This window comes from Cygnus olor, chromosome 5 (assembly GCF_009769625.2).
Source record: "Cygnus olor isolate bCygOlo1 chromosome 5, bCygOlo1.pri.v2, whole genome shotgun sequence".
Taxonomy (NCBI): Eukaryota; Metazoa; Chordata; class Aves; order Anseriformes; family Anatidae; genus Cygnus; species Cygnus olor.
The window spans coordinates 19,674,911-19,701,197 of record NC_049173.1 but is presented as its reverse complement, the minus strand read 5'-3'; the positions used below and the strand labels follow the sequence as shown (position 1 = coordinate 19,701,197).

The window sequence follows — 26,287 nt, the reverse complement described above, 5'->3', positions numbered from 1 at the left end:
TAAATAAATTAAATTATTAAATCTAATCCTGACATTAGATTTGAAATGGTAACACTGAAGTCAAAGCAGTACAGATACTCTGTGGAGTATTGCATGGTTGGCAACCCTTTGTAAGTAGTTAGTCCCACCCTGGCTTCTTGCTCAGGTGTAAGTTGGTGCATACCCATGTTCTGTGGGTCCCTTGGGGAGGTTAGAAAAGCAGAAGGTGCCTCCACTATTCTTAAAAAAGGGTTAGTTCATTTTTGCAAGATAAAAGAATATTTCTTCATGACTGGCGGACCTTAGGACTGGTCCTCCTGGTCATCCACTTCTGTGATCACTCTTAGTCACCACACAGTCAGCTGAACAGCTCTATGTAAACAACACTATCGCAACACATTGCAGCATTGTTGTATGTGGTAAGTTGAGCAACTAGTGTGGAGAAGAGAACCATAGCTGCACTTGTCATTCTTGCAATGCAAACAGTAGGAATGAATTGCTGAAGAGCTCCTCAGGCTTAATGGAAGCCAAATCAAACTTTACAAGACACAGGTAAAGACAGGATATTTGCTGTTCTCTTATTTGGAGGCCTAGTAGCCTTCCTATTATTTATACTGATGGTGATGATGATGATGATGCCTGGCTACTTTAGTTAAAATTTTTGAGAGATTTGAGATTATTTTTAACAATTTCTCCATAAAATGTGCCTCCTACAGTTGTGCTATCTCTCTACCTCTCTGTCTTTCACTAACAATTTCATATCTTAATAATACGTCACAAGGAAATGGAGTTCCTACATATTTTTATAAAAGAAGAGGCACTGCCTCTCTCACTGATGGAAAGTTCAGGTAAATTATGTTATTGGAAGACACCAGAGAATCCACATGGGAAAAAGATATAATGAAGGCCACAAAGGACACTCCTTAAGTTCAGATATTCTTGGAGCCACCTGCTATATGACAGATTCTTGTTTGCAGTTATTTCACAGTGGTGTAGACGAAAGCAGAGGCATTACTTTTTGCAGGATTTCTGTAGAACTTGACACTTGATGGAACTACACTTTGAGGCAACTAACAGTGTAAATGATCTTATGAGCTCACCCCATGCTGTCTCAGTCTTGTTATGAGCAATTGCCATTAGAGGGAATAAGTTGATTGCTGAGGCTGAGTGCAATGTCGTGTAAAACATTCTTGCTATTATAATGTTGGTTTTGAGGTTGCAGTTTAAGTCTTTGGCAATGAGCCTGATGTGTTGCATAAACAAAAAGTAGAATTCCTAGAAAACACAGGATGTTTCCTGTCTGAATCAGCCAATCAATATACGAACAAAAATTTAGCAAACAAAAGCTACCTGTCATCTACTGTACACTGCAATAGCTGACAGAATCTATGAAATAGCATAACTGACAAAAAAAAAAAAAAAAAAGAGAGAGAGAGAAAAAAGAGGGGTTTCACACAATGAAAGAGGGGTATTTAATTGTATTTACTATTTTCTAGTAGAAGGTATTATACAGTAGAGATGTGATCGTGCATAGAGACTGTGGAGAGGGTGATCTACACAGGCTGCCCTGGTTAATGCATCCACACCTAAAGCATGTAACAACTGATGCTGGGGAAAAAAAATAAAATAAAATGCTTTCTATAAAGAGGTAATTTCTTAGTAAGTTTTATAGCCTCTACCAAAGACTCTCCAAGACTGAATCTTCCAGGTGATTCTTTCAATTCAAAAATATACTTTCATATTTTATAGCTCTCATACCTGTAGCAGCAAAGGGAGTAAGCATATTGCTTCTTTTTGCAGAGAGAGAGTATGATGATTTTGTTTTCCTATACAGGCACAGTTAATTTTACTACAGCAACTTATTGTTCCTTTGTCTGTTATGTGAAATATATTTAGAGGCTTGTTGTGCTCTACAGACCATCTGACTGAGAAGCTTTTATATACAAGAGATTAAGCTGTTGAGTCATGAATTATACTCCCTCGCTCATTTCTAGTGTGATATGATTTCCATATTTATCCACAAAGTTCAGTTTGAGTTGGAAGAAGAAATGCAAAAATACATTTGAAAGGTGAGAGAGTGTCTTCTTTATGTCAAGCTAGACAGTGACCATATTGTTCAGAAGATAATAAAGAAATTACCACAGAAAGATTCAAAACCCCATGGCAATACCCTGGTGTATAGTGCCATATGATTCTCAGCTGAGACATTAGTACCAGCCGAGCCAGATTTGAAGCACAATCCGAGCATTTAGTGCATGCTGTTTTAAGTTAAGCATAGAGACCCATTAATATAAATATAAAAATAGCTTTTCCTTATCTATCATAAACCTTCCTGTCATAATCATACCAAAGAATCTTGTGGTAGTCCAGGGAATGTCCTGCAGAGGAAAAAGTGGATCGTACAATATTCAGCCTTCACTGAGGAGATGTTTTATTTTTATTTGACCAAGTAGGTGGCATGCCAGGCAGAAACATCAGTCTGAATTTCGCTCAGATCAAGTGAATCTCCAGACTATGAGAATTTTGTATTAGCAACACACATAAACATATGCACCACAAGACACAGAAGTATGCAGATGGCTACAATTTTCTTATTGTCTCAAATTGAATTTGAATATAGAATCAGCCAGCTGTATTATGATAGTTTTCCAGAGTTTGGAGATAATTTGTCAACTGAACTTCAAAGTTATCTTTAGACTTTCAGTTCTGCTTGCTATTAAGTAGAAAAAAATATGTAATAGTTTAAATGTAACAATTTTCCTTTTGAATAAATTTTAAGCTGCTTTGAGTCAATGCATGGTTTCTGAAATAAGCCTTCATTTCTACAGTTATGTTTCTTTAATCCTCAGTGAAGATCCTTAAGTTCACACATATTTAATTATTAGAGGGAGCTGACTTACAGTGAGGTCAGCTGAAGCCAATTAATGGGACATTGTAAGGATAGATTGCACCATCATAGTCACCTCCTTGAGAAGTAGTATATTTGCCATCCCAGAGACAGTTCAAAGGCTCCCAGGAAAAGGAAATCTCTCTCCAAGCTGGTACATCACCCTTGCCCTGAGCCCATTCATAACACACACAACTTTCTGCACCTTTTCAGCATGTTTGACTTAAGAACAGCAAGATATTTGTCTCTTGCCAAAAAAAAAAAAAAAAAAAAAAAAAAAAAAAAAAAAAGATCTCTTTTAGATTTTCTATTGTCAGACTTTTCTTTAAAGTCATAAAATTTAGAAATCCAGTGACTTATTTCAGTGAGAGACATTAGGCTTTCCCATGAGCATTCCTAATGCTGTTTGAAAGGCTGGTGTTTTACAAGGTGGTCTCCTGTGACCTGTTACGAGGTTAAAGGTCACCACCTCGCTCTGTGTTTTGTGTATCTCTGTGTGTTCCAAAACAACTTTACTGTAGCTGCACAAATGATGTATTCAAAGAGAAGAAGGCTAAGGGAGTAGCAAGAAAATGAATTTGCAACCTAAACAGTGGGCATGGGACTTGCTTTTTATGCCTGTGTTTGAAAAAGTCAGGCCTATGAGTGTCCGTATATTTTCACTGGTTATTTCTCCATCCAGATCCTAGAAATGTTATTTAAGCATTCAGGACATTTTATGAATTTGAAAATATTTATGTAAACAAATGTTCTCATAAAAAAAAAAAAAAAAAAAAAAAAAAAAGTTCAGTCTCAAAAAATCTGTGGATGCTTATTTGGGAAGACATATATGTGTTTTTAGCATTTCATGACTTCATGGTAAATGGGATTGAATTCATATCTTGTTGTGTTTTAACCTGGCAGGCAGCTGAGCACCACACAGAAATTATCCCACTTTCCCCAATGGGTTGGGGAAGAGAATTGGAAAAAGGTAAAACTCATGGGTTGAGATAAAAACAGTTTAATAACTGAATCTACTGGATTAAAATATGTTTTGTAGTACTAGACAATTGAAACAGTCTACACAGGTTTATGCATTTCAGATTTGTCCCATGAAGTATCTAGTCTAATCCCTGGGGAATTCATTTTGTAGCTGTAGTCGATAGTGATCATATAAGCATAAGTCTTGGAGACAGACAGTCAGCTTAGTTGACCTAGCTAGCTGAAACCCAGGGATGAAGTCCACACTTCCATACTCCTGCAATTGAACAGACTCTAGTATATTCATCTTTGCACTCAGTTTAAATGTGAAAATATAAGATGCTGATATCAAAGTCAAGTTGCATATAACTTTTTAATATACACTTGTGCAGAGTCTGGGTAGTTACCATAGTGAAACAGATGAGGTTTTAAAGCAATTCTTTACTCCAAGCTAACCACACAAGAAATATTTTTCATCTGAATTTCCATACTAAAATAGAATGAAAGGAAACAATCCCTGCAGATTTTGAAGAGCAATTTTTTCTTTTTCTTTCTTTACTTTACCTAAAATCTATCTTTCTCTGGTAATTCCTCTAGATGCAATTAGAAATGACAAGATCTGTTCCAGAATTCAGAAAACATAGATTGTTTTGTAAATCATTTTTTGTAATTAAGATCACAGCACTATTGTGTGTGACCAGGAATAGACCCTTCGCATAATAGAAAAGATATCCAAACTCAGGTTATTTTTCAGTCAAAAATTACCTGTTAAAAATATTTAGATAAAGACAATATATCCTTCAGCCTGAGAAAATGACAGGCAATTTTATTACTTCATAAAAATCAATGGTTAGTATATGAAAATAATTAGCCCTCCTCTAGTTTTCATTTTCACTTTAAGTAGAAAAGTATGTTGAATTTCAACAGTGAAAACTGGAGAGTGCTTGATCCTTTTATGATATTGGTCAACACTGACTGCTTTTTATCAAAGCAGTGGCATTACAATCAAAACTTACATGGGTCATAAAGCCTCATCACTACTTTCTCATCCACAACTTATAGATCAGTAATTGTGACTGAAAAAAAAACAAAAACAAAAACAAAAACAAAAACAAAAGCAAAAACAAAAAACACTATTTTTATTTTTTAATATTTTTATTTATATATTTTAATGTTATTATTATTATTATTATTATTATTTATTATTATTATTATTATTATTTAGTCACAGAATGGTTGAGGCTGGAAGGGACCTTTGGAGGTCACCTAGTCCAATCCCTTGCTCAAGCAGAGTCACTTAGAGCACACTGCACAGGATCATGTCCAGGCAGTTTTGAAAATCTCCAGAGAAGAACAACCTCTCCGGGCAACCTGTTCCAGTGTTCTGTTACCCTCACAGTAAAGAAGTTTTTCCTCATATTCAGATGGAACTTCTTGTGTTTCAGTTTGTGCTCATTGTCTCTGGTCCTATTGATGGGCACCACCAAAACGAGTCCGGACCCATGGTCTTGACAGATATTTAAATACATTGATAGATACTTGAATACATTGATAAATGTATAAATGCATTGATAGATATTTGAATACATTGATAAATACAATGATAAATACATTTCAGACCTCTCTTCTCCATGCCAAACTGGCCTAGCTCTCTCAGCCTTTCCTTGAAGAAGAGATGCTTCAGTTCCATAATCATGACTGTAGCCCTTCCTTGTCTTACGGCTAGTAAAATTGACAGGGAGTATGGACTAAAATTTATTGCTACCTAATCACTTCTAAACTCAGTTTCCCTGCTCTTATCTCCAATAACTAATGCCAGAGTGTCAAAAACAAAACAAAAGAAAACAAAAAAACTACTAGCTAAATGTAGCAAACGTGAATGGATGATGATAAATAAGCAAATGTTTACCTCATTTTCCCTTCCCAGATGACAACAGAACTGCCCAATTGTGTATCTTAAGTTCTTGCTCACACACTAAACTTAATTCTTCGATATAGGCTTGGTCATCGGGAAGAAGGGGAATCTAAGCTCATTCCAGTTGTTACAAGCAACTATACAAATAATTATGTGAGTAAATATTAGTTGGTATGAGTTTATCAATATATACAGGGTTTCCCATTTATTTAATGTTCTATGTTGGAAGAGATTTTTCACCTACAGAAAGAGTCCTTACTGGTACAGCTAATAAGATGGAGTGACCCTAGTTCTGAGTTCCATGTACCAAAAAACATGTCATTTTTCACAAGCCTTAAGTACGAGCATAGGAAAGGTAGTGATTTCTGTTCTAGATGCTGGATAGGTACTCAGTGACTTAGTGCTTATTTTTGGCTAAACTGGCAACACTGGCTGAGAAATCTATTACTAAGCTACAGGACCTCTGTTTGGAATGTTATCTCCATATATTCAGACAGAACTCCTGACCTCTCAAAACCCTTCCTTCTTGCTGTTGTCTCCACCTGAACTCCATGAGACTGCTGCACCATTAGGAAACAGGTTTTGATTTAGAGGGAGATAACCTGCCTTGCACATTCCTATTCTGAGAAAAAAAACAAACAAACAAAACAAAACCAAAACAACAAACAAATAAACAAAACAAAACAAATAAACAACCCTGAGCCAACTGTAAAGATGCGGCAATGTATCTCACTCAGCCTATGGGAAGCTTAGAGGGAGCCTGTATGCCTCCACTGAAGACTGTTGTACAAAATATATACACATTACAAATATGTGTCACAGATACCATCCTTGCTGTTCCTTTGATGGGACTTTCTGTTTACAAAGGGACTGTTGTTGCTGGCTGAATATACATTATTTTATCCCTGTACAAAGGTACATAAGACAGGCTAAATCAAACCCATAGAGTATTGTAGTGTCAGAAATTACACTGACTGTTTTATTGTGACATGAGAAAGTTATATTTTCAGTAGGTCAAGCTGCCTTGTGCTTAGCAAGGAATAACCCAGAATGAAATAGCACAATTTTCCCTGTGAAGAGAAACCATTCTGACAAAGCAAAAATGGTTGAGTCTATAAAAAACAAAACAGATACATAAAATTATATACAAACACTTGATAATGCTTCATTAAAAATAAATAAATAAATAAATAAATAAATAAATAAAGTACTTCAGTGTACTTTCAGTTAATAATGAAATCTGTGTTAATACAGCAGAATTGTCTGACTGGGAACTGAAGGTGTCTGTTTTTTTTGCAGCCATTCTGCATAGAGATGGGGTTGTATACACTTTTTCTCAGTATGGAAGAATATCACATGGGTAGTCATCCCAAGAAATGCATTTGTTTGTAATGTATAACTAACCTGCTGTTGTCTAAAAATGTAAACAAATTAATCACATCTGGTTAGGTCTGGTGTAGCTACCCATCTTAAATATTTTCAGGTTATTTTTCTACTTTTTTTTTTTTTTTTTTTTTTTTTCAAAACGAACAATTCTAGGTCTGATTTACAGAAACAAAGACCATTTCAGAAAGTGTTATTAACTATTTACAATCACTGATTAAGCTACCAATTTGAAAGCAAGGTCCTATTTGTTGTAAACACAAAAGAAAGACCATTCCAAAACACTTGAAATGTCAAAACAGTGTTCACATACCCCCAATTACACTTGCTATGAAAAATCTTGCAGAACACTGACTATACTTAAACCTGGCGTAGATTCTCTGGATCAATATTTCTCAACCTTTTTAGCATTGTTACCATCCATCCAGCATTTTCCATGTGTTTCATTTGGGGGTAACTTTACTGTGTCAAATCCCACTACGGAGTTGAAATGCATCAGGTGTAGAGAAGCACTGCCACTTATGTATGCAGTCCTTTATGTCAACAGAAGAGATAATAATTCAGCACACTGTTAGCCATGCAAAGCATAGTGATGTGTTTGGTTATGTTTTTGTTTTTTCACTGACAACAAAGTAATTTATTTTTCTTTCATTTGACAGTGTCTACTGCATCCATGTATGCATTTCTGTGTACACGTAAGAGAGCACACAGGTCTCTAAGAGAATAATGAATTCTAATGAACTGTATCATTAAATATGAATCTCTCAAACATGATGTCTGTTTCATGTGTTTCAAAGCAGAACATAGTATAAACTTCAATATCCTCTTTCACTCAGTTACACAGAAAAAATGTGAATTAATTAGCCAATACATAAATGAAATCCATGGTGCTGTGGCTATGGACATAGATTTCATAGTAAAGATTCGATCAACTTCTAAAAAACAGAAGAGAGGTGGCTTACTCACTAAATTATTTTTTTCAATCTCATTTATAATAAATAAGCTTAGAAATGTTTAAAAAAAAAAAAAAAAGAAACAGAAAAAAGTGCCTTTGTGTATTCCATGTCACGGATTCAACAGGAAGGATTTCATATGATTTTTCCATCTGGAGCATGCTTGTGACCCCTGAGCTCCCAAGAGTCACCATAAATAATCTGGGAATCTAAAAGAACCCTGAGGGTGCTCTTCTTCCAATTTTCATTTATTAATATAACACTTGGAGAAAAAATCAAATGTTTATACACGATATCCAATATACATATTTTCAGTCCTGTCTCCTTTCCCAAGGATACTGAAATGTTGCAGTTTTCACACTTGCCTCTCATTGTCAGACTCTCTTAAACTAACTAGAAGCATTTTAGAGTGTAACAGTAGGCTGACAACACTCTCATTGCACATCTCCTACAGTTATTTCAGAAACTGATAAACATACTGTAACGGCTACCTTATTATTGCTATGGTCATTAAGTATACAAAATCATGAAGGTTATTAAACCTACTCTAGCTCCACCAGGAAGCACCCATTAAAATATACTGCTTTCTTCTTTCTTTTAATGAAAAATCCTCTAAGAATTATCATCTGACGGGCATCCAGAATTTCTTTTAGGGACAGAACAATTCAATTTCTTTTTTAGACAGAAAGGGGAATTTTTATGCTGACTACTCAGTCATGACTTTTCTACAGTTTTTACTAAAGTGCAAAATTCTTTAAATAAAACTTAAAGATATAATTACATAACAGAGAGTCATTTAATAGACACACATCCAAAAAAGAAGGAAAAAAAAAATAAAAGAATGGGCCTGACAGGAGTCTAAGATTTGGATCTGTTTTAAAGTTGTTTATACATATATAAATTATGAATAATTTTATAGATTTCAGTGGAATTTAAGTGACATAAACATTATATTAAAGAGCATCCTAATATTTTATTTCAAGTAAGCATCTCCTGAACTGCAACTAAAAGTATTTGATCACTGAAAAGATTATTCATACACTCAGCTTCAGCTTCACTGGTCATTAAAGAAAAAGAATGTTTGGTTCCCACAAATATTTATGGCATGACGGTGCTGAAATACACTTGTTATTCTCTGTTAAGGAAAGGATTTAGTGGATTTTTCTGGGCGTGTCTAGCTGAGTAACCAGGTCAGTGATAATGCCACCCACAAAGTGCTTTCTCTCCTGAGCCGAAGAGCTGAAACCAGGGGTATTTCCACTCTCCTGTGAGGAAGGCAAAGGTTGTGTATTGTGGTGGACAGGTGTCTAATAGCAGTCATAGCTTCACAGGCACCACCCATTTAGTAGTCCTATTTGTGGGCAGAAGGAAAGCCATGGTGAGCAGTGACAATCCTTATGAAGCTTCTCCTTCTTATTAGCCATGCCTTCAAACTAAAAGAAGAAACATTAATGATATGCTGTCCCCAAAATTTAATTAAGCACAGTTTAAATACTTCTTTATATTGAAAAGGACAGTTGGACTTTTATTAGATATGGGTTCAAGTCTTGATTACAAATAAAAAACACATACACGTTTATATTTCTGACATATCCACACATTTTTTATTTTTCATACTTCATATTATAACTTTATTTATAAGTATAATGAACTTCAGTGCAGGAGTGGGAACCCATTTAGCTTTGTGCTTAATCCAGTCTTTCCTACAGGTGAGAAGTTATTTCTGGAACTGTTCCTCCTGGCTTATTCATATATAAAACTCTACTACATTTTCTATCCTCTCAAATGATTTTCCAGATTTTCTGACCCTCCATAGTGTTGTTTTAAGGCACCATTGGCAAATCCTTCTCAGATGGTCCTTATGTTTCTAATTCTTTAAAGTAAAGAATTTATTTTCTTGAAAAAAAAATAGAAAAAAAAGATCTTGTATGTCCAATTTATTTATAAAGATATATCTTGTTCTTCAATTTTAATAGTAAGATTGAGTTTGTTATCACAGACTAGTGTGAACTAAGCTGACAGATATTTTTCTGCCCACTGGTAATGCCTAGAGAATTTCTGATGGCATATACAGAACTTGAGTTCTAATTCTAGTTAACTCACATTAAAATCAGTGATAACTATATCGGAAACAGAAACAGCACATATAATACTGATGCTTTTATACTGAACTATAGCAGAAAAAAAAATATTAAATAAAAGTGTATGGGTGCTGGGAGGGAATAATATGCAATGTGTTTAAAATATGTTGTCCTTTATAATTATATTGCTTTCTTATAGGCTTTGAATCTCCATTTAATTCAGTTACATTTTTAAACAAAATGACCATTGACTACAAAGGCATGGAAAAAAAAAAAAAAACATTTATAAAGTAGAAAAATATTTAAGATGTGATCCTAGCCAGGTCTTGGATGGAACAGCAAATTGTCAGTAGAATAACCAAAGTGGTGATATGGGACAACTATCTTATCAGTCACTAGTTTAAATTTGGCTAAATCATGTTTAATAGCTAAAATTTCATGACTATCTGATTTGATCTGTTCTAAACCTTCCCTGTAATTTGTTGCTGATTGCAGTCCAGGTCCCAGTGGAGCTGTGTCCAAGTCACAACACACATCATTCTAATTGACACTAAGTATCACTTTCCTTGGCAGACTTAGATGGAAGGTCAAGGATTAACAATAGCATGGAGATTGAACTCCCTTTGCAAGAAAAACTCCCAATAGAGGATACTTTAGAAGCTTCAGGGAAAATCTTGCCTTTTGGCTTTTGTGGATGAATAGGCCCTTTACTTCAACATGTTGATGTTCTGCATATGGTTCAAGCAATAGATTACAGTTTAGTAAATAAACTGTCCTCATATAAAGCAATGATATATTTTGATTTTGAATCACTGTTTTGCTATCTGAGGTGCTTCACCAAAAATTGGTTTCTCAGTTATATGTTGTAAATGTTTTTTTTTTTTCTTTTTTTTTCTTTTTTTTTCTGAAATATACCTTTTTACTTTTTTCTCATTACTAGAATCTGGGAAGTCACGCTGCGGAGATTATCACAGTATGCTTGCACTGTTCTTATAATATGTATATATATTTTAATGTATTATATTGAATATATTACATATATATATAGAAGACATATTACTGAATTTGATGATAATCCAATTCATATGTTTTCATGTTCTTTATAAATTCATGTTTTGCATCTTAATGATTAGCCAAGCTATTACTGTTTTAACAACAACAACAACAACAACAAAGTAATATAATTAAAGCATTAAGAAATCAGAAGCCAAGGATCACTAAAATTTATAAAAATTGTGATGTTTTAAATAAACATAACTTCTTTTTAGATAACTTCTTTAGATAACTTTTAGATAACTTCTTTTTATTATAATTCTTTTTATTTGGCTGTTGGTGTCTGTGCCTGCTGAGACACTGGGTCATCTGAGTTTTTATTCTTCTCTTTAAAAATCAGACATAAATCCAATATCTTAAATGAATAATTTTTTTTTGAAATTTTCTACTTTTGGCTTTTTCTAACAGATTGTTTTTCATTGATGTCTCTTTATTGACATGGGTCACTTATATTCCTAGAATACTGTTTCTACCTCCTGATTTAAACATAATTTAAAACGAACACATCCTTGAAGAAAATTACTTCAATATTGAAACTGATAAATTGTTTATTCAAAACTTAAACTGTACCATTTTTATAGTAATGCTGTTCAGAGAAACACACCAGTTGTGTATATATTTATTTGCATGTCTATTGCTTCTTTTTCTTTCTGCTCAACTCTCGGCTCTCTCTTACCTTTCAACTTGTGACGTTCAAACCAGAGTAGAGTAGCAACATAACAGATTTTTCCAGTCCTTGCCAAAAACCTTGACACTTCCTTACAACATACAATTTGTTGTGAAGCACATGTATCAGCAAAATGAACTGGAAGCTTTTGTTCAGGCACATATATTAAATTATGTTTCACAAAAAAAAAATTAAAAAAAAAAATAATAATATTGTTTTATACAGACTTAACTTGAAAATGAGACAGTTACAGATAAAAAATAGACTTATTCCTCCTGATTTCTGTACTCATACGATTTATTGGAAAGCTGTGTATTGGTAATGTAGAGAGGAGAGGGCAGCACTTAAGAAAACTGCAAAAAATTCTCTTCCAAAATTTGGAGCAGGAGTATAGGCCATTTTGCAACGTTTTCCTTTACGGTTCAGTAGAAATTTTTACCTGTGTTCCTGCCAGTATACATTTTGGAAATTTTCCTTTGTGTCTGATTTTGCAGAGCAAAAAGGGGTCCTCACGTTGTCTGAATAGTGCAATAACAGTAGGAAAAAAAGCAACACCAAATAAGGAGAAAATATCCACATGAAACCTTTCAAAGTCAGTGTACAGGATGAAAACCTGCTGTTCTTTCACAGATCAATTCAGCTATGGGAGTGTTTGATTTCCTAGTGAATTTACATAGCTGTAATGTGAAGATCTTTTAGGTGTTTCACACTTGCATAGCGTCTACCAACAAGTACTCTGCAAAGTTAACTTCTGTTTGCTGCTCTGAGGACACTTGGTCAAATTAATTATTGATGTAATGCCTCTGAAGTAGTAGAAATTATATGTGATTTGAACTTGACCCATTTTGTTTGATTATCATATATTATTCCCCAATTTCATTTGTAGCTCAACACTTTTTGATTATTTAAAAATATATACTTATGATGATATATGGATGTCAGAAAAATACAACACATTACTGTTTGACTGTATAGTATATATCTGTGATTTCAGATTAATATTCTCAACAAACAGCAAAAATATACTGTATATACTGTATATTTTAGTATATACTGTATATACTAAACTTGCTGTTAATGCAGAGAGTTTCTGGTGTATGAGCCAGGAGTTTTATAATGAAATGGCAGTTTGCAGTGTCAATAAGCCATAAGAATTTTAGAAACTGAATTTGAGTGAATAACTCTTAAAGCAGAATTTTAAAATGGAAACAAAATTCATTACCATAGACATATTTTCTTCCTGTGAAAATGTTTATTCTTGATAAAACTGAAATGATTTATGAGAATCTATCAGTTACATCAGCTCTTCTGTAGAAACCTACCTGGTGTCCTACCAGCTCTTCCACTTCTTGGCATCCTGTGTTGCACTGTCCTGTGCTGCTCCCTAGACAGGAGACAGCCTCTTTGAGAAAACCGTCTCCCTGTGAATTCTAGGAAGAGCCCTCAGGACATCAAGTTTCCATGATACACAGAAAAGGACAGCTGCTTGGTCTACAGGCAACAAAAGAGCCTCATCAATTTGATTTTTTGAAATGGCAAGAAATGAGTTCCCACTGTTTTTAAACAAAATTTTAGAAGGGGAAGGTTCAAAATGTTGAGGATTAATTTCAATCTAGAGAACTTTACACTTGCTTGAAGATTTTCTGTGCTGTAGAATGCCAGAATATGAACATCCCTAAGCCATCTCTTGAGACTTTCATTCCAAATGTTTTTATATTTTTGTACGGTATTTTATTATAGTCCTTTTTCACAGTACTGTCCAGAAGAATAGCAAGTAGAGTTTGTTTTTATATGCAGCTTGAAGTATAGGATCTTCTAATTTCAACAGACACACTTTGTTGTATTATGAAATCTATTTTTCCAAGTATTTTTATGTTTCTCATCACTTTAGTGTCTTGCTACATAAGGTAAAGCGGGAAAACCTCAGTGGAATGCTCTTATTATTTTATATTTCTTCCATTTCAACACGAGTGCCATCATTTACAGTTTTCCTTTTATGTTTGCATTATTGCCATTTTAATTCTTGCAGTGAAAACTTCGATTCTGAGCATATACCTGAACACTTTTCTTGGATTTTTTTTTTTTTTTTTTTTCCAACACCAGCAAACCCGTGTAGTTTCAAAAACCCTGTGGATTACTCTTGGGATTTGTATGAATTCTGCTCCATCCTTATATCTGGTTGAAATGAGAATCCATGTGAGGAAATCTTCTTAATTCCCATGCTTCAGCAGAACATTAAATAGGAGTTTGAGTTTGTCCTGCCCAACCTCTCATGCTGTTCTTCATAAATCCTGTTGTTATTTCTAGCTCAGTTGTTGTAATTATGTTTACTTTGGCGTTCTTCATTTATGTTTCATCTATGGATAGTCCTCAATTTGGCATATTGGCTTGGCTTCTCATATAAAAAGAGAATATTGCACTGTTTTTTCCCTCTCCTCAGTCAAATCTCCAAAGGCGTCTTTATCAGTGGATAGACTTTAGGAATCTACCCTTGGGATATCTCATACCTGAGCTAACTCATTATGAGAGAGAACCCTATGAGAGATCTAATTTTTCACTTCAGACCTAATGATTATTGTTAGGTGCTGTGATATATTGACTTGGAATATGATGTCAATGCTTTGTCAACCTTTAAAAAAAATAATTTTAAATACTAAAATTAATATTATTTTTAATTAATTCTGCCTCTTAATATTTTACTCATGAACTCTCCTCACTGTGCCAGCTTCCAATGTTAATGTTGCTTTGCATTATAGGGGGACAGCAATACTGTATGGAGGGATAAGAAGGCTAGTTTTTGCAGAATGTAGATTTTCATGTGTCAGGATCCTGAGAAGCATTAATTATGTTCATTTCAAAGAAACCATTCCTCTAATTGACATCTATGTCGTTTCAAGGTTTTGTATGATTATTTTGTCAGCTGTTGGAAAAAAAGGGGGGGGGGGGGGGGGGTGGAGAAGCGGGAGGAATTTTTGAGTTAAAGGGTTTACTTCAGCAGTTCATTCAAGCTGAAAATCCAAGATACAGGAAGGAAGAATTTTCATGTACTTACAGTGTTTTAACTCTCTAGTTTAAAATGACCCTATAATCAGATTAAAAGATCTTTTGTTTTTCTTTTTGCAATGGGCCTAAACCACAAGTTATTTCTTCTTTTCCAGCTAGATTACTTACAAATTTTACTTATTGAATTTTATACTCGTTTTCAAGTTACAGAGTTTCTTTCAATATAAACCCTCAGACCATATCCAATTTATCACGACTTCTTGTCTAAATTGTTGTGTAGCTTTGCTGTTTGCTGTTAAAATAACTGACAAACTTGACTCCAGAGATGCACTTCAGTGATGCATGAGGGAATGTTCCCATGAACTGGATTATGTTGAGTCAGTTTGCTATAAACTTGGCTCAAGAACTTGAATGCAAATCAAAACCTTTCCTACAGCGTAACAAATTCATGAAACAAATAGCAAAAGTAGGCAAAATAAGATAAATTTGAAATGATGTAGCATTGTTTGGGGGGGATTTTTTACAAAATATAAATCATTAGATTTGGCTAATATGTAAGTTTTCAGTAATTAAGGCATATGTTCTGCACCCTCATCATATGTAATCTGCACCCTCATCAGAAAGGGTTCATCATAGGCACCTATTTTCAGTTTTCAGTTTCTTAAAATCACACCTTTCTCTAACATTTTTTTTCCCCCTGGGGTCATTCTATGTAAATATTTATTCATTATGCATTCATCTTGAGCTTATATATTCTTGTACTTTCAGCATATAATTAGACTCGATGATCTCAAGAGGTCCCTTCCAACCTAAAGTGTTCTGTAGTTCTGATATAAATATATCACCCAAAAGAGAAAAAATTCCTTATTTTGAAAATTGTTTGGGAAAGAGTGCTCAAAAATTCTAGCTCCTCGTACTTGTGGATCATATTTACTGGAAGAGTTACTTGCATGTGGAAGAATGCAACCATATTGGACATGTTATATATGTACAGTCATCCTGACTGTGGAGAAAACTGAGGTTGTTTCTGAATGTGGTTAAAACTTTGACTGATGACTAAATATAAGAATGAAAATAGGGACAAAAACTATCCTAAGTGAGAGAAAATAGGAGAGAAGCTCCCCTAAAACCATCTCTGCAATATCCAAGGCCTTGCCTCCACTTACTTATATGCATCTACACTTACTAGGAATTGGAGAATGAAACTCCAGAGAGGACTGGCAATCAGAAAAACAGGGAATTTTGGTCCATACTCCACAGATGTCAAGTCTACTATTTACTACCGTCAGTGTTAGGTCGGAATGTATGCATGCTTGTCTTATCCACTCAGGGACATTAGCGCATGAATGTTTTTTTACTTAACTTTTTGTCTCCAGTGTTCTTTCTTGCAGTAGAGGAATAATTATGGAAAAGTGAATAACTTCATTTATGCACAGACGTTACCTAGAGGAATGGCAAATGCCCCAGTCAGATTGGTCTGTCAGTAAAACTCTGTTGGTCTGAAATATGAATTGACGTGTAGAGGAAATAACTTCAATGAGACATAGTTGGAAGAATAATCTCAGAAGGTTAGTATTAAAGCATTCAAGATTTTATGAAAAAAGCATTATTTAATTTTGTAGATAGATTGATGCATTACAGCACATCAGAGGAACAGACAAATAGCATACAAAACAAAGAGCTTTAGTTGTTTGTAGATATGAAGAGTTTGCAACAGTACCCTCAAATACTACATTATGAAGAGTTAAATGAAGAAAATCTGCTCAAGGTAGTGTATTAAAGCAATGCCTTCTGTGTTAGGGAAGGCAATAGTTTTATAAATATGGCAGATTAATGTTCAAGCTAACATATCGTTCCCATATATTCTGCCCTGTTTCTGTCTATGCATAAAGAACAGATGTAGGTTTATTCCTTCACTGCTCTTTGTCTAGAAAAAGTGAAAGTAACTAATTAGTAAAGTGAATGGACAGACACCTGTGTCTTCCTGTTTTTCACAGACAAGTCCAGAACCTATCAGACAGTTCTCTCCCCCCCATTTTCTGCCCCTGTGAATCTTGTAAATGTGTTTTTTTTTTTTTTTTTTTCTAATTATAATTGCTCATTAATTATCTTCTGAAAAAGAATTCCAAAAGTGAGTGGAATCCTTCTTTCCATGAAAGCTTCAAAAGTAAGAAAAAGCTATATATTTAGACCCAAAGTTTGTGTTTGGCTTATTTCTATGAGTCTTTTGGCTGAATTGGGAAGTGGTTATGGAGGAAAATGTAATTATTGTTGCTGCACAGTACAGCTAATATTTTAATCAGACAATATTTGAAGAAGGCATTTGGAAAATATTGCTATTCCCATTTTTCAGGTAGAAAGCTGATGCAAAGAAAGACTGAATCATTTGCCCAGGAGGAATTCTGTAGCAGAGTCATTGAGAGATATATCTGGAAAATATTTTGTGTGCGTTCTTCTGCATTACTGTATTCTTTCTCATTGTAAATTAAGAATATTTTACTCTGCAATATTGTACTTCAGAGCTCCAAGCTGAAACAGTTCTTATTGCAGCCAATAATTATATTGCAATGAATATAATTAGAAGGAAGAAGGAAGAAGGAAGACATTTCTATGAAATGTGACTTCAGCTAGATGGTTCTGGACCAAATTTTGTTTAATATAAATCAGTACGGGTCTATGATATTCCTTCTAAGCTGAAAGCTGACTATGGGGCAATACTGCAGTGAAGAATACACTTGAAAAGTTGTGTTTTGACAGTGATGTCTGTCTGAGTCGTACTATCTTCTACAGGCATTTCAGACTCCTGACAATATGTTTCCCAGAATATCTGTAGGAATTTAATCAATTTTAATCCATAGGTGATAAAATATACAGTCAACACAGATATAACAGAATATTAATAAAAAAAATTAAAAGACTGGTAAATTTGCAATCAATGGCATGATGCTTTAAAATAAAATAAAACAAAATAAAATGCTTGTAATGACATTATGAAAAATACAAAACAAAATCCTTGAAAGTGACTGATAGCTCACTTGGCAATATTATAACAGGTCAATGTTCATGTCTTACAGATTTTAGAATGTTCTTTTAAAAATGGCTTCACCGTGACTTCCCTGTTAATTGGTCATGAGGTCATTTTAAGGGTCAGGAAGGGATTGGTTCATCACCAAATGTATGTCTGTATTCTTTAACTGTATGCCTAGATGCACACGAGAGAGAAATACATTAAAGACAGCATTTATTAACTTAAAGAGTGATCTGTTATGTTAATGGCTTCACTTTTGGCCATGTAAAAGAGGATTATACATTAATAAATCAAAGCAAATGTGTTCTCTTCTGAAAAAGAAAAAAAAAATGCAGCTAAATATTCAGTGCCTAGTCTTTATGGCTTCTATTAAAAGGATAGGCATTCCAGGCTGGCCATAACTGGATAGTATTTCTGGAATAAGAGTCAGCTAACTTTAACACAAACTAAATGAATCTATTATTTGTACAAATTAAGTTTAAAGATGTTTGGCTTGCTGGGATTTTAGAATAACTGTATCACAAAAAAAAAAAAAAAAAAAAAAAAGTAGAATAAGTAAATAATTTCTAATGTTTCACTGCTTTAGAGGTTCTTGTTCAGACGGTCAAGGGCTGACCTGAAAAAGAACCAGCAAGCAAGGCTTTCTTCATAAATCACACAGTTAGTTTTGGATTACGTTTTGGCAGTCAAAAAGTAAAACCTGTAGCTAGCAATTCCCTCTCATTAAGGAACGATAAGCTTTTTTCTTCAAACCACAAATACTGTTGGTTAACGTAATTTAGCCAAAAAAATATTATAGCCTTGAAAAATAATGTGAAAAAGGACCAAATTCAACAAAAATATTGGTCCAAGTCCTGCAATTGACACAGAAAACCTGTGGGCACCACTTATTCCTATGTTAGGGGACTACATCATGTGTAGTGGCATTGGCACTTTGACCATTTCCAGTACCACAACTGGAGAGTCAAGTATTTCAGAACACCTCATAAATACAGCTTGGGGTTTGACTGAATAAAGTTTGTGATCTATTTGCTTGAATATGCATATGTACATCTAGTTTGGGGATATTCATAACAAACGTACATGAGGAATGGCCATTTTGAAATCTGAGGTCCAAATGCATGGTGATTGAAATGTTGTTTTTATACAGCTAGAGAGGAACAAATGGAAATAATCTAGAACTCAGTATGTCTACTGGGTTTTTCTCTATATTGTTTCCCATTTATTCTGTTTCCCAGCAAGAAAAGATGACCCAGAATAGCAGATTACCTCCAAATATCTTTAATGTTTCTTAAGACATGTAAGATTTTGTGCAGTTTGGGGGGTTTCATTAGCCCCTACCTCAAAACTCTACTCAAACCCATTGCATCCTGAAACAAAACTGCAAATCAAAACCCCAAAGCAATTAACACTCCTAGAGTCTGTTCCAAACTCCAAGAGATTCAGAAATATTTCAATATTGAAATGAGAAGCATTGCTGAGCCAAACTGTCAAACTTTGTGAGTGTTTAAAACTTGAGTGTGGTTTACTCCCTGACCCTGCGCCCTTCGGTCTAGGCCAAGGCTCCAGACCTTGTACCTTGGAATGCTGACAGCCCTGCTGCAGCTTGGCATTTCATTTGTTGGAATTATTTATTTATTTATTTATTTATTTATTTTAAATGAAAAATAAATAATTTAGGACCAATTTAAGGCTAAATTAGATATATCCATGCAATCCACAACCAGAATACAGAAATGACTGAAGAACAAATATATTCCCAGAAAACACAGTTGAATTAAGAGCTAGTGTTAGCTGGCCAGGATTTGATAATTTTCTCAGAAACATTTTACTTATTTATTTATTTATTTAAAGGGTAGGGGAGGATTTTATTTAATATTTTTATTTTTATTTTAAAGGGAAGGGGAGGAAAACAGAGTGTGAATATGATAATACCTGAAGAGTTGTGTTTAGACTAATGAACTTTTACACACTGCCTCGTCCTTTTTTTATGCATATGTGAAACAGAGGATAAAAACCTTCAGGACTACTATTTTAATCATGTTGGAACCTGCTGGATGTTTGATTATTGAAAGAAATAAAAATGCTATGTTTTCTCTCTTCTTTTCTGAGACATCATAGAACATATTAGATTGTTTCCCTTATATTTTTAATACAATGTATTTCAGAAGTATGCTTATGTTTAAAAGTCTCTTTTTAAAAGAGATGCATCTGTTGGTTATCTCTTGTCTTTAACTGGATTAAGTAATTTAATTTGTCTGATAATTAAACAGTAACAGATCTATCAGCTGCACCATTTCTAAAAGAATGCTTTAGAAGTACTTGCATAGAATTAATGATATTCAAAATAACCCATATATATGCAGTTAAGTTTTGAATTTTATTTCATTGTTATTATTTGACATTTCCTATTAATGTGCACAACAAATGTGTAGTCTTGATGTTAGCCAGGCCTATATAACACCCCTGACTGCAGAAGTGGGAAACTTCTAGTGGTATCGTTCAGCTCTGATCCATTCCTTTGGCATCAATGATTACAGCCCTAGACAAAATAATAACAACATACAGGAAGATTGTTAAATTACTATACAGTCATTTTCTTTGAGAAAATTAATTCCTTGTTTGCTAAATGTATTTCCTGCTGATTATGAGTGATTTTCTAATCCAAAGAACCCAGCAGACATAGTGTTAGAACATGCTGGAAGAGCTGGGTTGCAGGGTAAAACAATCACAAAGAAAATTTTTATGACTGACAATGAACTGGCTAGTTGCTTCTGAAACTGGTTGAAAGCAAATGTTATCACTGTCCTCTGAAAATGAATAATCTGGTTAAGAAATATGTATATACACATGTATAAACATATATATACATCCAAGCAGAATGGTTGCTAAGCTTGGATTGTATAAACAAAAATCTTTGACACCTTGATTTTTGTTAATCAGTTCTCAGTGTCTAGTCTTCTTGCATTTTCAGAGCATCAGAACAGTTTAAAATGTGTTGATCACTTGAAAGATTGACGTTTTTCCTCCCAGACAGTGCATATTTTTCAAAGTGTACTTTGTGAAATCTATTCTTGAGCCCCAATAGCATTTGAAAAAACATTTGTGCTGTTTGGGGGCGTGTAGGGGGTAGACAACAAACAAACAAATAAATAAATAAACCAAAACCAAAACCAAAACCAAAACCAAAACCAAAACCAAAACTAATACTATTGCCTTGATGTACTCTGTAAATTATTGTTACCATATTATTAATAACAATAATAATAATTTCATAATAGCATTTCCTCTGCTGAGATACATTCACACGAAATTTTATTGCAGTTTTATAAATTTCTGCTTTCTGATCTAAGTTATTTTGTATTACTTGTGGTATTTGTCCAACAACGACACTTTTCATCTCAGGAATGTCTGCATTTCAAAATGCCACGTAGATGAATCCTGAACAAATAGTGCCAAAAAGTATAATTTAGATTAAGAAGTGAATATTTTTCTTTTGTCTGAAATCATTAAATCAAAATTAATCTGATATCCTAAACAATCACGGAAAGTTGAAAACTCTTCCCGAAGATAAACTTTAAAAATATGTTTCATGAGAATGCATACTGCAGGCCTGTTTATTAGCTTATATTTGAGCTAGAAGTAAAGTGATTTATGTAAGCAATCAAAACCATTCACCACAGTTTGAATTATAGCTATCAAATACTTTATAAATTAATATTAGACTGTGGAATCTGAATTCTATTATTGTTCTTATTTTGAATAATAATGGCTATGCTTAGAAATAAATATATTGTAAGCATCCTGTGAGCTGAAAGATGGGTTTACAAGTTTTAGAACTGTTTGACTTAAAATATGATGTATGTGTTTTAACAGACTTATTTAGCTGTTTGCAAGAATGGTGTATTAGGTCAGAACTAAATATTACCGTTTTCTATTATCATACTTTCATTGTGAGCAATGTTTGCTCAAAAACAAAAAGGTAACCAAAGCTGAGTTGCATTCCTCTATAATTGCTACAACTGCAACTACAGCTCCAGCTAATGAAGCATCTTAAACACTGAAGCTAACTTTGATATGTCCTCACTTCCCAACTCTGTGCCTGGCAAGATCAGGGAAAAGATCCTCCTGGAAGCAATGTCAGGACACAAGCAAGACTAGGAGGTGTTCTGAGACAGTCAGCATGGCTTCACTAAGGGTGCCTGACTAATCTGGTGGCCTTCTATGATGCAGTGACTGCATCAGTTGACAAGGGAAGACTGATCGATGTCATCTACCTGGACTTCTGTAAGGTCTTTGTCACAGTCCCATATGACATCCTGATCTCCAAATTGGAGAGAGATGGGTTTGAAGGGCAGATAATACAGTGGATAAGGAATTGGCTTGAAGATCACACCCAGATATTTGTGGTCAATGGCTCTATGTCCAGGTGGAGGCTGGTGAAAAGTGGTGTCCCTCTGGGGTCTGTCCTGGGACCAGTACTGTTTAATACCTTTATCAACAACATAGACAGTGGGATCAAGTGCACCCTCAGTAAGTTTTCAGATGACACCAAGCTGAGTGGTGCAGTTGATACAACAAAAGGAAGGGATGCCATCCAAAGGGACCTGGACAAGCTAGAAAAGTGGTCTCGTGTGACCTTAATGAGGTTCATCAAGTCTAAGTGCAAGGTGCTGCACCTGAGTCAGGGCAATCCCAGACAGGAGTACAAACTGGGAAAAGAACTCATTGAGAGGAGCCTTGCAGAAAAAGACTTGGGAGTTCTGGTGGATGAAAAGCTTGACATGAACCGCATCCTGGGCTGCATCAACAGAGGAGTGGCCAGCAGGTCACGGGAGGTGATCATCCCCTTTTACTCTGCCCTTGGGAGGCCCCAATTGGAGTGGGGCCCACTGTGGAGTCCACTGTATCCAGGTCTGGGGCACCCAGCACAAGAATGATGTTGATCTGTTAGAACAGGTCCAGAGAAGGGCCACAAAGACAATCAGAGGGCTGGAGCACCTCTCTTGCAAAAAAAGGCTGAGAGAGTTGGGGCTGTTCAGCCTAAAGAAGAGAAGTCTCCAGGGTGACCTTATTGCAACTTTTCAGTACTTAAAGGGGCTTATAAAAAAGATGGAAAGCAACTTTTTGCTCTCAGATAATGACAGGACAAAGGGGAATGGTTTTAAACTAAGAGAGGAGATTTAGTTTACAGGTTAAGAAGAGTTTCACTCAAAGGGTGGTGAGGCACTGGAAAAGGCTGCAAAGAGAGTTTGTGGATGCCCCATCCCTGGAGGTATTCAAAAACACATTGGACAAGGCCTTGGGCAACCTGATCCAGTAGGTGGCATCCCTGTCAGTGGCAGGGGGGTTGGAACTAGATGAACATTAAGGTCCCTTCCATCCAGAGCCATTCTGTGATTCTATGATTCTTGCCATAATAAAAATATTACAAATACTCTTGAAAAGGAGGAGGAACTGGCAGGACATAGAACAAGTAGAACCTCTAGAAAATGTCTGTGTATAAATTACATACAACAGGAGAAATGCTGCTCTCCCTTATAGTTCACTTCCAAAATTACATATAGTTAAATATAAATTCCAAGTTCAGATAATGATGAAAGAACTGACTAAGTAAATAGTGAAGATTTAGATCAATCAAACCATTTATTGATATATTATACTGGAAACATTTCAGTAAACCTCATGCACCTGCAAATCATGCTTCAATTGATAGAAACAATGTATAAAACTCAGGAAAGATTTGCAAAAAATGTTTTTTTAAAAAGAGCCTTTTGAATATTGAAAAACTATGCTTTAAATCAAATTTTATAGTATACCATTTTTGATATTAGCATATAGCTAATATATTTAACAGAAAGACTAATTATGAACAATATTTTCATTGCTTTGCAATGAAAATGTTCTTTAAAAAATATATAAATTGTTCCGCCAGGAAGAAAGTTTTAGATGAGATAATTTCTATCAGATTTAAGTAAACAAATGGAAGGCTGGAAGGCTTAGGGGGGGATCTTAATAATGTGTATATATATCTGATGGGAGGGTGTAAAGAAGATGGAGCCAAGCTTTTCTCAGTGGTTTCTAGTGACAGGACAAGAGGCAATAGGAATACACTGAAATAATGAAAAATTCTATGTCAATATAAGAAGAAAAGCTTCTCTTCCTGTAACTGTGATCAAGTACTGGACTAGGTTGTCCAGAAAAGCTGTGCAATCTCCATAGTTATACTCAAAACCCACCTGGACACAGTCCTGAGCATACTAATTTGAACAGGAGGATGGGGCTGGACACTCTTCTGAGGTCCCTTCCTGCCTCAATGTTCTTCTGATTCTAAAAAATCTCTGAAAACAAAACAAAACAAAACAAAACAAAACAAAACACAGAGATTCTCAGAATCTCTGAAAAATAAATAAATAAATAAAAACACTATTTTGATATATTTCCTTTGAGTTTAATGTCTTTAAAAATAAATAATGTTATAAAGATTATATATATATGCACTTAATGTTCAAAAAAACCCAAACTTATATTAGCTAACAAAGCAAACTTAGTTTCTTTCTTTTCAATATTACATGTGCCATAGATAGGTAGGTGATTATATTTGTTTACTTTAGATGTTGCAATACTTAAAGAATTTCATCATACCTATGTTCATGCCCCAGGATGTTTATCATCTCTATGGAAAAGTCAGCAAGTAGAAACATTGTTGCCATGACTAACAGTATGAAGAGTTGAGTGCCAGAGCCATGAGGATTCATATTATCAGTGAGCCCCAAAAGACATTCCTGAAATTCTCAATATTTACTGCCTAAATTCTTAAAAGAATCATCTGGAGTACAGTGAAGTCTCTTTCAAGGGAAGTTTCTTTTCTTTTTTTTTCACAAAAGCTTATTTGAATCAGGCTTAACACATCAAAGATACCAAGGCTCTCTAAGCTCCCTATACACAGACAGAACCCTTCTGAAGAGCCGGGTCAGGGTAGGAGTTAACTCAGTGGGACTGGACACTAAGTCAACAAAAACTTTCTAGGAATCTACTTCCTTTTTTTAAAAAAAAAAAAAAAAAAAATTATAACTTTTATTCTGGTGGTTATCAAAGATTTTCATTTTAATAAGGTATGTATTTTGGAAGTCACACACATATAAATTGGAACAGGAAAGCAATCTTAACATCATAAACATCATAACATCATAACATCATAAACATCATAAACCCATACCTGTTCAGTAAACCAGTTTAAATAAAGATCTGAAATCTTTTCCTTGTTACTAGAAAGTAGATCCTCTTGTTTCATCTATCTTTTAATTTGATCATATTTAGTTCTGCGTTATGGAAACTTCCCAGTATTCTCTAGTTCACTAGAAAAGTGTTTTGCTTTTCATCATCTTGGGAAGTTAGTGATAGATTTATCTGTTGCTACAAGTAAAACCCCTGCTACTGTCAGGCTGGGGCTGATCCACACAGATCTGAACACCCACGCCTACTCTGGTCCCCTTCAACTGCCCTTTCCATAGCGGAGAGAAGTGTTTTTACAGTGTGAGTCATGTCCTTATAGACGTGATTCATCTATATGTGGTTAGATGAATATACCATCCCTAAAAAGTGTCTGTTTTCTCCTGTTTATGATAAGGAGAGATGCATTGCAGATGTCTAAAACCATCCCCATAGACTACTGTGCCACTGACTAAAAATAGAAATTTAACAGACCTATCAATTGTCAAACCTGGATTTTTCTATTATCTGTTGAGTCTACTATCACATGATGGGCTTTATTTAATTAGATACATATTTGTGTTAATTATACATTTGCAGTTATCTAACATTTAATTACTATTTCCAATCCTTTGGCTATTGCTGAGTTCATTAAAAGAACGGACACAATTATTAGCATGTCTCTTGACAAAAGCAGACTTGATCCACATTTCTTTCTTGTCTATTAGATCATCTAGAAATGAGTTTTAAGATTCTTGCATTGATTTTGGAATGTTTGACAGAAACAGTGTCTAATATACAACTTAGTGGAGACTACTCACATATCTTGACATATTTTACATTTCTTTCTTTTCTAGTTTATTTTTACTAAAGAATATTTCCATGAGAACTGTTTTGTTTTGTTTTGTTTTGTTTTGTTTTGTTTTGTTTCATAAAGTAGGCCTGAACCTGCTGCTGCTGTTTCTCACTAGATTTCCCATTCCCAATAAACTATTCCAGTGTCAGAAAGAATCTGAAATCCAGCAGAACCAACAGCTTTGAAATCCTTAAGCTGCCAGAATCTAATAGAAGTGGTTGGGAATTTTCCAGTGAAAATGTTTGAGGATATATATTAAGGAACATATTGGTTTCTCTCAGTTTCCATCTGCTCCAGAACTTTTATTTTA

The 26,287-nt window shown here is 34.5% G+C and overlaps 2 long non-coding RNA genes across 5 annotated transcripts in view; one reads left to right on the top strand and one right to left on the bottom strand.

Annotated features, from left to right (window-relative positions):
- The first annotated feature begins 362 nt into the window (after positions 1–362).
- The window catches only part of LOC121071292, a 40,382-nt gene continuing 14,457 nt past the window's right edge, over positions 363–26,287 (top strand). The window contains exon 1 of the long non-coding RNA XR_005820506.1: positions 363–531. This is a non-coding gene — a long non-coding RNA (uncharacterized LOC121071292). The remainder of the gene's footprint in view (positions 532–26,287) is intronic.
- On the bottom strand, positions 8,858–25,400 carry LOC121071293. Of its 4 annotated transcripts, none has more exons than XR_005820513.1 (4): positions 25,129–25,400; positions 24,149–24,250; positions 16,245–20,451; positions 8,858–9,510 (listed from the first exon to the last, which is right to left on the bottom strand). It is a non-coding gene; the product is annotated as an uncharacterized LOC121071293 (long non-coding RNA). The 4 variants fall into 4 exon arrangements; XR_005820512.1 differs by lacking the exon at positions 24,149–24,250 and adding an exon at positions 21,277–21,350; XR_005820510.1 differs by lacking the exon at positions 24,149–24,250.